Consider the following 7,787-nt stretch of genomic DNA (forward strand, 5'->3'; position numbering starts at 1 on the left):
AAAAAAAAGATAAGATATGGTTAACTTTCTAAAGATGAAGTCTTTAAAAAAAATTTAAGAATCACCGTACGTAGGTCACCTGTCAAGGAAACCAGCATTGGCTGTTTTAGCACCAGAAAAGATCCCTCAGGCTTTTCTCCATATTTACCTGTGTGTCTTGGATTCTCTGTTTCCTCTCCACGAATGTACGCTAGTACTTTTGGTAAATTCACCGCATTCTGTCGATGGCACTACCTTCACCACTGGTAAGAAAGCGAGATAAATTAATCAAAGTTGTCGTTAAGTTATCTCTAAACTCTAGAAGCAAACCATAAGTTTTTGTAAAAATAATACTTACATTAAACGTGTGCTCATATAAGCAGTTTGTTGCAGAACAAAAAAGAGAAGCAAAAGACAACCTATTATAATTCCTAGCTGACTTCTAATTATGCTGAGATCCAACTTCTTATTCCATTCATTCAGTCTTTGTTTGATTCCAAAAGTCTTATCCTTTTCTTCGCCCGGGGAAGTTTGAATGTGGCTATTCTCTGATGGATCCATATAAGCTATTTGGTTTACCTCCGATGGAATTGTGTTAAACACTTTCTTAATCTCATGCACAATCTTTTTGATTGATTCAGTCTCGCGGCTGCAACACGAGTTAAGAGAATAACTAAGGTTCGAAAATATACTTAAAAGTTCGAAAATCTTTCATGGGATCATATAGGTTCAAGATTTCGTTTAATTCTCAACCTCTTTGGGGAAAAATCAGTTACCTTATCATATCCACCTTGATGCCCACTATGTCGGAAATCGACTTCAAAGCTTTCTCCCATATCTCCATCGTCGCGTTCTTTTCCCTCAGATCTTTGAATGCATCACCAAACTGTCCCCTCAAGCCTCTCACAGCGGATGGATCCAACTTGTAGAAGATGGGAATAGCAACTAGTTGACCTTTCCCGACACAATCCTTAATAATCGCAAGCTCTCTCAAGCACCAGATTGATTCAGTATACTTGCGGGAGAAGATAACGACAGCGATACTCGATTCCTCTATCCTCTCCGATATTATTTCCAACTGTGGGCATATGCTTTCGTCCATGTTGTAATAAACGTTAATACCATTACTTATCAAGGCCTCGGTGAGATGGCTGACGAATCCGAGGCGCAATTCTTCTCCATAAAAATTGATGAAGACTTGATGCTGCCGTGGCAGTTCTTCTACTGAGGACGATGAGGAGAATCGCGCCATGGCGAACACTGACTCTCGGTCGGGTCTAGTAGGGTTGTTCGGCGGCGATTGCCAGTTGACTCCTCGTCTAGGAAGCCAAAAGATCAGTTTTTTTTTTTTTTAGATTAATTAATCGCAACTTGATGTTTTCATTAGATTATATTTCATGTTGCATGGAAATAATTTAATTCATTAATCAGTGGCCGTCGCACTTGAAAACACTTTGTAAAAGTCAGCAGAAAAAGACTTTGTCGAGTAGCTGGCAGAAATGCGTTTTTAATTCATCACTCTGGGGGAACCCGTCATGGTTTTGGCTCTGGTTAAGTTCATTAACAGATCGATGATAATGCCCAGTTTGATGACCAAAAACATATATAAAATCACTAGCTCAACCTAAGAACTTAGAAACATTGTGGGGCAACTTAAACCAACTAAGCTAGAAGTAGTAACACAATGTTAGTCTTAGTCCTTTATTAGATTTGTAAAATCTAACCTTGTGGTAGATACACCTCTCAGCCGTGCCTTTCAAGTCTGAAGGAAACTACAACAAAGTTTGAGGATGGCCTAAGAATTTGGTTTGGTACTCAATCGATCTAACTGCTGAATTAGGGTGTCTAATTGCTAATCTTTATCAAACCATAAAAAAAAAGTCGGACACACAGAACTTAAAATAACCAGAATCATATCCGAAAGATAACTAAACAAGACCCTGAAATTAGCTTTGAACTTGAAACAACAAATTAAGGTCTCTAATATATGCTTACATGTTTGCTCTGTAACTTAAGGAAATCCTACGGACACTGACTTCAAAATAAAGTAAAATAATGGTAAAAGAGAAGCTTTTGTAAATCAAATCACTCTGCCGGCTTTTGGCTGAAGCAGATGCTTTAGGATATGGCAAAAAGAACACCAACTGCTCCAGAAAGATTTTCTCTACCAATGGCATATGTGTCCCTCTACAAAAATACACCACCATAAAAAACATTACTAATGTATAATCTTCTTTATAACTACTTGGATTGTTGTGCAAGAATGTGGTTTACCTGAAACATTATCATCCCGCCTTGGAGTTTTAATCAGCCAGTTGCTTGAAAAATTCCCGTACTTGGAGTTACACTTGCACCACAAGTTTGAGTGACACTAGACATTATCACCTCCGCTGGTATTCCACTTCTTCTCTGGCCGGCTACCATGACTTCTTGATTTGTTAATTTTCTTTGCTCCTCCATCATCCCGTTTTCAGAATCTTGAACGCTTACTTCAACAGGCGGCAATTCATACTTTGCCTCATGAGAACCCTTTTCGGTTTTATCTTTTGCATACATCAAACTCAAACCACAACTCGACACCGTAAATTTTCCTATCACACTTGTTCCACCAGTCACATTAAATTCAAGAGAGGCTTCAGTAAAATTGCATTTATCCGAGTTCTCGTCTTCAAGACACCTTATTGTATGTGGGCAATTCATGTATGCCACAAAAACATGATCTGACTCAATCTTATCTTTCTTGTCTCCCTCTCTAGTCCAACTTCCTACCGGGCAAGTAAAGGGGATTCGGGACTTGTCTTCAGCTGTTATCTTGAAGGTGCATGTCACCGAGAAGCAGCTGATTTGGTCTTGGCAGTCAGAAAATGAGACTACAGCACATAAAGCTATTCCAGAAAGCCTCTTGTCATGCCAATGTGGGAGGAGTTTGCGTTGCAACAGAGATCCACCTTCTTCATACAGAACCATGAAGGCACCTTACATCCAGGGAAGCAAGAGCTGAACAAAGCCTCTGAACTAAGACCCTACAACATTATGTAAGAACGAAAATCATTAAATGTGCGGTTTCCTTGATATGTAAGATCGAATCAGAGAGCCACATCTAGATAGATAGATTAGATATAGAGAAAGACCTCATTGTAGTGTTTACGAGCATCTGAAAGCAACTGGCATTTCCTTTGAGCATACGATGTGATTTCATCCTTTGCAGCTTGCTCCAGGCTACCACAGTTGGTGAAATTGAAAATACAAGTGTTCTGCACTGCCGGCATGATACGGGCTAGAGGTTTTGCAAGTTTCTTCAGTGAGCTGCATCCGTGTGCATCTAAGTACTGAAGATTTGGTGGCAACTCTGGAACAGATGTAAGCTTAATACAATACTTCAAGTCCAGCCGTGTTAATTGAGAAAGTTGTTTGATATCAGCTAAAAGGCAGTTGATCTGAACGTTTCTGCTTAAGCATAGATACTGCACTGAGGGTAACTGCGGCATCTTTTTTGGAGATGTCCCATCCAGAAGTAAAATGCTTAAGGAGCTCTTGTTGATTTTTGGAAAATCCTTTAGATTTGAACAACCAGAGAGTACCAGCTTTTGAAGAGCTTCCAGGTCATTGACACATGTTGGGATAATATGCAGCTTTCGGCAGTCTTTCATATTCAATAAGATAAGTTTCTTGAGGCTCACCACGTTGTCAGGTAATTGACTTATTGCTGTTCCGTCCAAGTATAAAGATTCTAGATTATCTGAAACAAATGGAAATTCATTAAAGTTTGAACAGCCGCTGAGGATGAGAGTTTTGAGAGATGTCAAATTCATCTCTGGAAGAGACTCGAGATTTGTGCATCCTTTCAGATTCAGGAAAGCAAGACTTTTCATTTCCACCATGTCATCCGGAAATATCTCTAATGCTATGCAACCTTCAAGGTTCAATCTTTGAAGACTTCGAGCTTGATGCAACCTTCAAGGTTCAATCTTTGAAGACTTCGAGCTTGATATAACCCTGACAAGTTATTCAGCTTAGTTGAGTGACTGATCCACCCACTTTAAGATTGGTGTGTCCTGTGACAACAAAACGTTCAGCAATAGAAACATTACCAACTTAAATTCGTAACTAGTTTTTCAGAAACACACCTTAACACCATCCCAAAGTTGTTCAATCTCACTGTATGGCAGCTTAAGGTCGATGAGGTTAGTTGGCTCGAAATCGTTTGGAAGTTCCTCCAATGGAAATTTCAACCAGTGGAGGCATCGGACCTTTTTCAATGGTAGCTTAAGTCCATCAGGGAGGTTTATCTTATTTTTGGTATTACAGTCCTGAGGACAATGAGAATTGTAGAACTTGAGATACCGGAGATTGCACATATTTTTGAAGTGTTCACTGTCTAAGCTTGTTTCTCTCTGCACTTCAGACAAATCTAGGAAAATACCTCTGACTTTGGCAGGTGTCTGGTGATATATAACAACAAAAGCCAGCATGATATTAGCGAAGAGGAAAAAAAAAAAACCTAAAGGAAGTTATGGTCTCACCATTTGGTTCTGCAATACATTAATTTCGCCTTCCTTGATAATGTCTTGATGACGCCACAACCTCCATTCTTCACTACCACCTTGAGTGGGTGGTTTAAGATCAAGGTCCCTGGAAAAAGTATATAGTAGATCATGCATTTCCACTCTGCCGTCACAAGTATTAATCAGGAACTTATCCGAGAGAGCTTTGACATCACTCAATGATTCAGATGAAGCAAGTAAACTTTCTACATAATCCACATCATGCGATCTGAAACATGCTATGTCGTGAAATGTATCTTTCTGATCTGAAGTCAATTCATCATAACTCACTTGGAAGACGCTTCCAATGTTACGGCTGGGACTCTCTGCGAGTTTCTTCCGGTTAGAAGTCCAGTAATCTACATTTTTGTTTTTAAGCTCCCCACCCAATACTTTGATGGCTAGAGGATGGCCTCTGGCGTAATGTAAAAATCCTTCTGACAGCAGCGTGAAATCTTCTTTGGGAGGATTGGCATGGTAGTGAAAGAGTGTTAAGCTGTCTGTGTGGTTCAAATTTTGAACCATGTATATATCATCAACAAGATCATCTATCAAGGAAATGTCACTTGTTGCAATGACAATCCTGCTTCCTTCACTAATCCAGTCGCGACTCCTCAGAAGAGCATCTATCTGGTCCCTTCTACTAACATCGTCAAGAATGACAAGAACTTTGCGTTTGAGCAGCTGTTCCTTGTACATGTTGTAAGGTTCTTTAACATCATCGATTTGGGGATCTTTCAGTGACGGTATTAACTTAGTTAAGAGCATTTGAGGAAAGAAATCCAAGCCGGGGAACTTTGACTTTACTCGGATTTGATCGATTAAGGCACGGCTATTAAATTTTTTCTGCCACATCATAAAGAGCTCTTTCAGGACAGTCGATTTACCGATTCCGGGCATCCCAACAACACCAATGATACGAGTTTTCTTGTATTTAAGATCCAACTTCTCTTCCAAATCTTTCAGGCTTTGTTCGATTCCGAAAGTCTTATCCTCTTCACCACTGGAGGAAGTTTGAGTGTTGCTGCTATTTGCTGACAGATCCATATTGGGATATGTATATTGTATATTGTCTAATATTCTCTAGATAAGGTTTAGGAAGATTTACATATTAGTATATCTTGGTCCCCAAGTTTAGATATTCTAGTTCTCTTTGTATAAATACATGATGTAAAGGTTGGAGATCAATGATACAAACATTCTATTCTTTGGCTGATTCTAGTTTTAACATGGTATCAGAGCCAAAAGCTTGAAAGATCTTTTGTCTCTCTGTTTTGTTTCTTGTCTCTCTGTTTTCTCTCTTCTTGTTCTCCATTCGTTTTGTTTCTTTTCTCCGTTTGTCTCTTTGATCGGTTGATCAATATTTTTGATGGGTGAAGAAAAAGCTATCATGACTAAGGTTTCAGACTCTAACACGGTCTCGCCTTATGCATTGTCTTCGTCTAATAACCCCGGTTCCATGATCTCCTCCGTTGTGTTGAGTGGAGATAATTACTCGGAGTGGGCCACCGAGATGTTTAATGCTCTTCGTGCTAAGAGAAAAACTGGGTTTATTGATGGATCCATTAAGAAACCTACAGCAGTTGGTTCGGAGTTGGAGTCTTGGACTAGTGTGAACTCGATGATTATCGGTTGGTTGCGCACCTCAATCTCTCCTCGTGTTCGTTCCACGGTGTCTTTTATCGATGATGCTATAGAATTGTGGGAAAACTTGAAGAACCGTTTCTCTGTTGGAAACAAGGTTCGAATTAATCAACTTGTGTGTCAGCTTGCGCCGTGTAAGCAAGATGGGCAGTTCGTCATGGATTATTACGGTCGCCTGGTGAATTTGTGGGACGAGCTTCAGNTGATTCTAGTTTTAACATGGTATCAGAGCCAAAAGCTTGAAAGATCTTTTGTCTCTCTGTTTTGTTTCTTGTCTCTCTGTTTTCTCTCTTCTTGTTCTCCATTCGTTTTGTTTCTTTTCTCCGTTTGTCTCTTTGATCGGTTGATCAATATTTTTGATGGGTGAAGAAAAAGCTATCATGACTAAGGTTTCAGACTCTAACACGGTCTCGCCTTATGCATTGTCTTCGTCTAATAACCCCGGTTCCATGATCTCCTCCGTTGTGTTGAGTGGAGATAATTACTCGGAGTGGGCCACCGAGATGTTTAATGCTCTTCGTGCTAAGAGAAAAACTGGGTTTATTGATGGATCCATTAAGAAACCTACAGCAGTTGGTTCGGAGTTGGAGTCTTGGACTAGTGTGAACTCGATGATTATCGGTTGGTTGCGCACCTCAATCTCTCCTCGTGTTCGTTCCACGGTGTCTTTTATCGATGATGCTACAGAATTGTGGGAAAACTTGAAGAACCGTTTCTCTGTTGGAAACAAGGTTCGAATTCATCAACTTGTGTGTCAGCTTGCGTCGTGTAAGCAAGATGGGCAGTCCGTCATGGATTATTACGGTCGCCTGGTGAATTTGTGGGACGAGCTTCAGAGGTATCGCCAACTTCCGGTGTGTACGTGTGGAGCAGCAGCCAAGATCGCGACAGACCGCGAGGAGGAGAAGGTTCATCAGTTTGCAATGGGACTAGATGAATCTCGATTTGGCAACGTTATTTGCCAAATCGTTGATGCTGATCCCTTACCCAATTTGGCACAAGCCTATGCTAAGGCTGTTCGTGAGGAACAACGTCAAGTGGCTAAGAAGAAGGAACAGCAGTACGATGTAGTAGGATTCGTTGCTAGGCGAGACTCACTTCAGCCTGATTCGACCTCTGCGTCACTTGTGAATGAATCCGTGGAAACTTCAGGTTTTGCAACACGCTCTGCTCCTTCAAATTTTTTTTCCAGGAAACAACAGGAACAAAGAGCGTTCCTTGCTCTGTTCCCACTGTGGAAGGTCAGGGCATGAGAAAGAATTTTGTTGGGAACTTGTTGGTTACCCTGAATGGTGGTCTGAGCGCAACAAGGGTGGACGTTCATCAGGCCGTGGTGGTCGTGGTTCGGTTTCAGGGGGAGCTGGACGTGGTAACTCTGTTTTTGGTGGACGTGGTCGTGGTTATGCAACAGTTGCTCATGCTACAAGTCCCCACGCCTCATCCTTCCCTAATTTCACACTTGAACAATGGCAAGCAATCAGTAAGATGGCTTCAGAGAAAACAAGTAATCACATAGATAAGCTTTCTGGTAAGATATTTTCTGGTAAGATTCATGAGGATTTGATTTTAGATACTGGAGCTTCTCATCATATGACCGGAAATCTTAAGTTGTTAGTCAAC

At 40.7% G+C, this 7,787-nt stretch overlaps 2 pseudogenes; both read right to left on the reverse strand.

The window, feature by feature from the left end:
• Positions 1-1,311, reverse strand: part of LOC104771731 — a 2,776-nt pseudogene extending 1,465 nt beyond the window's left edge.
• The window catches only part of LOC104772843, a 17,223-nt pseudogene continuing 11,722 nt past the window's right edge, over positions 2,287-7,787 (reverse strand).

This window comes from Camelina sativa, chromosome 20 (genome assembly GCF_000633955.1).
Source record: "Camelina sativa cultivar DH55 chromosome 20, Cs, whole genome shotgun sequence".
Classification (NCBI taxonomy): Eukaryota; Viridiplantae; Streptophyta; class Magnoliopsida; order Brassicales; family Brassicaceae; genus Camelina; species Camelina sativa.